Consider the following 8,733-nt stretch of genomic DNA (forward strand, 5'->3'; position numbering starts at 1 on the left):
CCTGCCCCTCCAAATTTTATCCCGCTGATTCGTGTACATTGTAATGCGTCTTAAAAACATCGGGTGTGTTGGTTACATCTTTAATTATTTTTTGTTTTGTTAATTCTCACCCGAGCGTATTTTTTCCATTAATTTTTTAGAGGGAGTGGAAGGGAAGGAGTGAGGGGACGAGAGAGAAACATCGCTGTGAGAGAGACGCATCTGTTGGTTGCCTCTGACTGAACCAGGATGGAGCCTCTGACCCAGGGGTCCTCAAACTTTTTAAACGGGGCCAGTTCACTGTCCCTCAGACCGCTGGAGGGCCGGACTATAGTTTTAAAAAAAAAACTATGAACAAATTCCTATGCACACTGCACATATCTTATTTTGAAGTAAAAAACCAAAACGGGAACAAATACAGTATTTGTATTTGCATGTGGCCCGCGGGCCGTTGTCTGACCGTTCAGTGTGCGGGCTGATGCTCTAACCACTGAGACACTGGCCAGGGCTTGGTTACATAGTTAAATCCATCTACTGCAGACACATCTCTGAATTCCAATTAATCTTTATGTGTATGCTTCCCCTCCATGTGTTGGATCGATTACTTTTCTCCTTCTTGGCCTTTGGCTAAGATCAAGTGCATCCATTCATTCCCTTTAATGGAGGGAATTGCTAGGAAGACTAGAAGCAAGTGCAGTGCGCACTTGTTTAGCAGCAGCTTCTCCGATGAGGGAAGGTTCTTGCAAACAAGCGCCCAGCACCCACTGCTGCCCCGCAAGCTGCCGCCACAGAGAGAGTAGCTACACTTGACTTCTAGTTGCCATTTCAAAACGTCCATTTATGTCAGTGTCCTGAAGCCTAACAAGGAAGAGTCTGAGCTGTCCTCAGTGAAATGACAGCAGCCAGGGGTTAGGAGGCCAGGGGGTAGTCAGTGAACAGGGGCAGGGAAAACCAGAGAAAGGCTGCGCACACTCCTGCGTGTGTGCTGGAACCTTGAATCAACTTTTTTTAAAATAAAGTTTCATTATTTACATCAGGTGTGTGGATTTTTTTCCTTTTTTTAAATCCTCACCCAAAAATATGCTTAAAGAGAAGGAGGGAGGGAGGGAAAGGGGTCGGGGGCAAAGGAGAGAGAGAGAGAGGTGAGAGGTGAGAGAAATATCAGTCGTGCTCAGGGATCAAACCTGCAACCCAGGTATGTGCCCTGAAGGGGAACTGAACTGGCAACCTTTTGGCACCCAGGACGATGCTCAACCAACTGAGACTGGGGCCGGGCTGGGTCAGCTTTAAGGGGCTATTTTTCCAATTAAGTACAGAGAATAGCCAGGTGCCACCAACCACCAGGCGCCTCCCCTTCTTGGCTACACAGTGACTTTCTGGCTTTGCCCACACAGCTTCCCCCTCCAGGCCCCGCACCTGCCCCGGAATTAGTCCCGTGTCGCCTCCCACCCCTGCGTCTGGCCATGTAAATTCTTTCACGACAGCTTACATCTCTCCTCCCCAGGCCGTTTCCATAGAAGCGCCCCTCAGTCCTGAACAGGGGCGCCTTCCCCAGCCCTGCTGCTGCTGGTGCGGCTGCACACCTGAGTCTGGTCCTTTCTGACCAGCCTCGGCCTCAATGGAACCTTCTTTTCAGAAAAGCTTTTAGCCATGAACGCTTTCTGTTGAACAGCCATTGATAAACTATAAATGTTAGTGTAAAAAAAAAATAGAGAGACTTTGATTCAAAATAGAGGAAGACAAATATTTAAAAAGACTCACAAACCACACGTTTAGGACCCAATTCCACCCTGACGCTTGGAGAAGGGCATGGGGATCTGCTGAGGGCGTGGTGGGCTTTTCGGGACGTGCCCAGGAGAAGGCACGCTAACTGGCTGCGTGCTGTGCACAGACAGGCAGAATGGCCCGCTCCCCCCTGCCCTGCCCCCCGCCCGCACCCGCCCTGCTTGGCGTGGGGCCGAGAATGGTGTGCAAGCTGAGCCAGCCTGTTTCCCTCCAAAAGCATCAGCGCCCTGTGGGTGGGGCAGGCTGCCAGGGTCAGGAGGAGGACCCCCACACTCCACCTCAACAGCCCACCAGCGGGGCTCCTCCTGGAATCGAGACATCACATAGAGCCACCTACTGGGCCTCGGTGCCACCAGAGCACAGGGAGCGCGTGCGGTCTGCCCGCTCCTGAAGGCGGCAATAACAGTGAGATGCCGGGCAGCAGAAGGGCAGCATTAGGACTCCACATGCATTTGACAAATGGAGAAAGAAAACAAATCACCCATAGTCTTACCATCTCCCACCCAGTAGCTAGTCTCATTCTTAGGAACTTTGTTGGGGTACATTTTCATGGGAAACCACGTCTCACATCATTGTAATTAGAGTGTACACACAATTTAAAAATTGATTTTCCATTTACTACCATAACCATTTTCTGTGTAGCTATAAGGTTCGTAATTAAAATTGTAATGACCTCATAATATTCCATCCATTGAGCATATGTTCCATGATTTACTTAACTAGTTTTCATACCATTAGCCACATGTGCCTTTAAAAATGATATTGTAAATAACATGCCGCAAGCACATTGTACGTGTGCGTGCGTTCTCGCTCATTTATCCTGAGGGTAAGTCCCTCGAACTGACTTCAGGGAGTCCATGGGCGGAACTGAGACTTTACACCTGATGCCAAATGACCTCCCAGGGGCCACCGGCCACAGCAGGCTGAGCGCCCAGCACTGAGCCTTTCATTTCAGAAGCTGCAGCTTCCCACGCTCCCTGCCCAGGGGCCGTGCTTCTCCACCCTGGCCCTGCGTCTCAGGCTGTCCCTCCACGAAGCCCAATGCTCCTGCTTGAGCCCTTAGCTCATCGTTTCTCTGACAGCTGGGCTGTCCCCCCGGCTGACCTCAGTCATGAGTGTGCTCAGCGCTCCGTCCCCAGGTGCCCTCAGAGGCCCTGGGCTCCACTGGCTGCTGCCCGTCCCCTGTCCTCCCCAGGTGCCTCTCCACACTTCCTGCCCCAGGTACACTCCGTGCCTCTGTCATGCTCAGTCCAGGGCAGCCGGCTCCTGCTTCTGCCTCTATAACATGCAAAGGTCCATGCACATCTTTCAGGCCCTTTTGAAACGTTTGAGCTCTGAGGCATTTGACACCATCCTTCTGGAAACTTCCTCCTGCCCAGCGTCCATGTCCTCCTACCCTTCCGACACTCGTCTGCAAATGTCTGCCATCTTCTCTGTTCACGCAGCCCCCAACCATTGGTGTTGCCCACACAGGAGCACAGTGAGGTGAGTGCCCGTGGGGCAATGCTGTCACAGCGGTTCTAACATTTGCAAACCATAAGGTCCCCTTGCCCTGGCTTTGGGACTGTCAGTCCTTGGCTGCAGTCTCCACTTTCTTTTCATTCCGCACACGATACATGGACAAGTGCGTCTGCTCCCAAGATTCTCACCCTTCCCTGTGCAATGACTTCCCAATCCACCTCTACAAGATCTTTCGCTGAGTCTGACTCTTATCTATCTGCTGTTCTGGCCTCCTCTCCTGCCGCCCCCTGAGCGCAGCCACTCGACACTATGTGTTCTCTTACGCTGGGAACTTGGACAACAGTCGCCTCTGCCAGGCTCTCCATGCCGTGCCCTCCGTGCCTGAGACTTGCTCCTTGCCCACTTCCCGTGCTCTGGGCTTCTGATGGGCTTCCTTCCGCTAGGACAAAATCAAAGCATAAAGCCGTGGAACATTATAAATGGTTCTACTTGAACTCCCATTTACAGATGGGGAACTACGTCATCAACTTACCCGAGAACATGCAGCAAGTTGGGGTGCAGCCAAGAACCCAGGCTTCCTGCTTCCCCACGTTGAGCTCCTGGTATTACACTTCGACAACCAGGGCGGGTCTGGGCCAGGAATGAGGCCAGACACTGACATGTGAGGCCAGACAGGCCTGGGAACCATCCCTCCCAGGTTGTGGCCACATTAGACAACTTGTTCATGTAGTCACGTGTATGTCCATCCATCCACCCACCCACTCTTCATTCAAGTGGGAGGCCTGATCTGAATCCTGACCTCTTCAGGTGACCATGAGCAGGTTATTTGCCACCCTGTGCCTCACCTTCCTCATCTGTAAAATGGGATAACAATATTATTTACTTCATAAGGTGACTATAAGATAAATTAACATGTAAAATGCTTAGCACAGTGCCTGGCACATAGTAAGTTGTACAACGATTCAGCAATAAATTGAGAGAGAAATACCTCCAAGTTATGCACATGCTGGGGTGTGCCTGCCTCCGCCGGGCTGGCCGGTGATGGTGGTGATAATGAGCCTGACTGTCAGGCAGGACTGCCCAGGTTCCCGAGGGGAGGGCTCTGCAGTCACAGAGGGTTTCAGTTCACCTTGGGACCCAGTGTCTCTGAGATTGAAATTAGCTAAGATAAATGCATGTAAGATTTCAAACACTTTTTATATTATGCAAATATGATAGTAAAGTTTGTTTAACAACATGAGCACAAGTAAAATTTAAAGCTTATGGGTTTTTCTGATGAGAAAGAAGAGAAATAAAGTCTTTACTTACATGGATTTTCCTGATGATGTATCTAAATGATAGGTGGGGCTGCGGTGTGCTCCTCCTGGCTGAGGTTGGCAGGGCTCTGCATTTAAACCAGAGAAATTTCTCTCTGCTTCTGTCTCAAAACTCATCACAGGTGTCAGAAAATCTTCTTTGAATACTAATAAATTAAATAGAAAACCTCCCTTCTTACCATTCAAGAGCTTTTCCTGACCTCCACTAATTTGCATCATCTACAAAGCAGGAATTTCATAAAAGGCATGTTTAGCTACTGATCTTAATTTGTTAAGTGTGGAGGACGTTATTTTTGCAAGCACTGGTGAGTATGGCTAATTGAAAACACTTTCTCCACTTTAAAATATCTTTTACTGAAATTCAAGGTCAAGGGAAAATGCTGTGAAAGCCGTGCACATGTTTCTGTGTGACCCTGTCTCCAATTGCTGGGCCGTGTAGTAGTTGTGTTTGGTTTTATAAGAAACTGCCAAAATGTGTGCAGAAAGGCTGGACAAACTTACATTCCTTCCGGCAAGTGTGGGTGACCCAGTTTCTCCACACGGTCACCAGCACTTGGTGCTGCCTCTGTTTTCTAGTTTAGCCACTCTGACAGGCGTGTGGCGATAGCTTCTTGTGGCTTTGGCTTGTGCTTCCCTAATGGCAAAGGACAGTGAAGTCTTTTCATGGGCTGATCTGCCGCCTGCGTGCCCTCTTCTCTGGAGAATGTCATGACTCCATTCATGTCTTCTGCCCGTTTTTAAATTGGGTTGTTTGCTTTTTACTGCTGAGTGTTGAAAGTTCTTTTTATATTGAAGTCCTTTATCAGACACATGGTTTGCTAATATTTCCCCCACCCTGCAGCCTGTCTTTTTACCCTCCTAACAGCTCTTCTCAGAAAAAGAGCTTTCCATTCAATTAGGTCAAGTTTTCCTTTCACGGATCCTGCTTTTGGTGACAAGTCTAAGAACTCTAGTCCGAGCCCTAGCTCACAAAGATATTCTCCGTTTTTGGGAAAAGTTTTATAATTATACATTTTTAAGGTCTGTGGCTCATTTTGGGTTAACTTTCAAGGAGTGACATTAAGTCAAGGTTCATTTTTTGGGCTGTGGGTGTCCAATGGCTCCAGCACCACTTGCTGCCCAAACACTCTTCCTCCCTTGAATCTCTTTGTACCTTCGTGAAAAGTGGCTTCATCTTTTGACCATAGATACCCACAGCAAGGCTTGTTCCCGAGGAGGAATGCAAGGTTAACTGGTCAAATAGTGTGTGTTTTCCTCCTCTTCACCAACACAGAAGTCTCACAAGATGCTGAGACACCGGGGCGTGGTTTATGTACAGGAGAGCCTGTGGTGGGATTAGTCTTAACCAACCGGATGCTAACATTGCCAATCACGCTGAGCCCTTCCGGGCAGCCGCCAGGGCCATTCTCAAACCTGAACCCCCGCGGCCTTGCTTTCAGAGCAGACAACTGAAGAGAATCCGTCTCACTACTCAGGGTTTGGGCCAGCCTGTTTTTAATCACAGGTGGTCCTTCCTGTCCTGAGTACCCCACCTTTCCCCTATTCCCAAGAGGCTTTTGCATGTAACTAGGGCCACATCAGCAGTTAGTATGGGGTTTCACAGCAAAGGACTAGCTGTGAAATGATGAACTATTTACCTTGCTCAGTCTCATTGGCTTAGCTGTATCATGGACTCAGAAAGTGAGGACTAAGAAAGCTATAAAAGCAGGGGGCATAGTACAGTGCCTGACATAACTATTTAATACGTGATAACCAGTATTGTTAGTGCTTTAGGCTGCTTTGAAAAATTTAATCTTTGTGAGGACATTCAAAGAATATGACAGAGGCTCCTAAGGTAATTCCATAAAAGACCACCAAAATGTTTTGAGCAGTGTGAGATGATTACTTTGAAAGGGTGACACTCATTGGTTATGTAATGTCTGGCATGTTTGTTGACAAAGAATTTCAATGGTACATACAAAACTCAGGACAGTGAACAGCTCTGGAGGCGGGCAGGAGGGTGGGGCAGGCAGGAGCAGACAGGAAGTTGGAAGGTGTGGGAATGTGCTGGTGAAGTTGGATGGTGTGTTTTTCTTGTGCTTAGTACATATTACATAAGTTCTTTTCAATAAATCAAATGCTACACAATAAATTCTCTTTAAAAATTAGTCTCATTGACTCATAATCCTACCTGATGCATATATGCATAATATTCACATGGATATGTAAAACATAAGTCAATTTAGTTCAACAAATTTCTATTGAACTGCTACTAGTGCGTAAGAATAAATTTATAGGTGCTATCCAAACATGCTGAGGTTTAATGGAGGACAAGGTAAGTTTCAAATGTAGTTAATATTAACCAAAGAAGGTGTCTTAGAAGAGGTAAATTTTAGAGTTAAGTGAAACACCAATCAGAAAGAATGTATGCACCTCCGTGTTCATTGCAGCACAATTTCCAATAGCCAGGATCTGGGAGCAGCCCTGGTGCCCTTCAGTAGATGAGTGAATAGAAAGCTGTGGTGCATTTACGCCATGGAACACTACTCAGTAGTGAAATAGAAGGGTCTCTTACCCTTTGAGACGGCGTGGAGGGGCCTGGAGAGCACTATGCTAACTGAAGTAAGCCAGTCAGAGAAAGACAAGTATCACATGATCTCACTCATATGTGGAATCTAATGAACAAAATAAACTGACTAGCAAAATGGAACCAGAAGCATGGATACAAGGAGCAGACTGGTGGGAGCCGAGGGGAGGGGTGGGGGACTAGATAAAGAAGTGAAGGGTTAGGTAGAGAGCCTAATGCACACCCCATGGACGTGGACAATAGTGTAGTGAAGGCCCAGGGTGGGCAGCAGGGGTGGGTGTAGGTGGGCAAAGCAGGGAGGGAGGGAGACATCTGCAATAGTGCCAACATTAAAAAAACGTTTATGAAAATATTTATATGTGTAATTTAATGACAGAAGGGTCCAAGTGAAGAGTGGGCATTTCTGGAATCTTGTCATTCCCCTCCGTCCTCAGAGTGCTGGGTTCCCAGTGAGGATGCACACAGGCAGTGACTGGAAGCCCCGCAGGCACCTCCCTGGAGGTGAGGCAATGACACTGTACATTGAAGGTAAGATTGGAATCTGACCTCCAATCCTTCCGCTGCATCACAGCACCCCTTGCCGTCAGCAAAGGGCAAGGCCCGCCTCAGGGATGCAGCGGCAAGCGACATGCTGCAGGTGCTCTCATGCCCTGGTCTGGGGGTAAAAGCTCTGAGCCAGGAGGCTTGGCACTTGCCAACATTTATGTGTGCTGACTGCAAATAAGATGGATTGTGAGAGGTTGTCAGGAACATAGACTGGGTCATGCCGCAGTAACAAGCACAACCTCGGAGGTCCACAGCAGCTCGCTCAGCAGGTCCCCCGGGGTCAGCCAGCTCTGCCTGGAGGGCCTCACCGCTGGGCGGGGGGCAGGGAGAGAAGCTGCCAGAAGCGCCACTCTGCTCAGGTTCAGGGGCCAAAGCAAGTCCCGTGGCCAAGTCTGGCCTCAGTGGGGTGGGACAGTATAATTCTCTCACAGGAAGGGGGGGGGGTGAACATTTGGGGGGAAAAAACGCAACCTGACATAAAGAGTAAAACAACAAAGCCAGAAACATCTCGGAGGAAGCTGGGTAACAGCTTCAGCTTTGTCTTGCTATCTCACATCTTAAAGCAAGCATGAGAAAGTGTAAGGAAATCCTACATAATAAAAGGCTAATATGCAAATTGACCGAATGGCATGCAACGGGTCGCTATGACACATACTGACCACCAGGGGGCAGATGCTCAACGCAGGAGCTGCCCCCTGGTGTCAGTGCTCTCCCACAGGGGGAGCACCGCTCAGCCAGAAGCCGGGCTCACTGCTGGCAAGCGCAGCAGCGGTGGTGGGAGCCTCTCCCACCTCCACTGCCGGCAGGCGGTAAGGAGCAGGGGGTCCCGGACTGCAAGAGGACACAGGCTGGGCTGAGGGGACCCACCGACCCCCAGTGCACAAATTTTGTGCACTGGGCTTCTCGTTCCAAATAATGCAAAGTCTGCTTTTACATGATTTCCTGAGGCCTTTTATTCATAAGGCAGGACTAAAACCTGGCACAGAATGAGCCCACTGGAGGGAGGCCTGGTGGAAATGTGCAAGGGCGGATATTTAAAAGTCAGTGTACAGAGCTGGTAGCCATGCAGAGAGGAAAGAG

The sequence above is a fragment of the Myotis davidii genome, unplaced genomic scaffold (assembly GCF_000327345.1).
Source record: "Myotis davidii unplaced genomic scaffold, ASM32734v1 scaffold614, whole genome shotgun sequence".
NCBI classification, from domain to species: Eukaryota; Metazoa; Chordata; class Mammalia; order Chiroptera; family Vespertilionidae; genus Myotis; species Myotis davidii.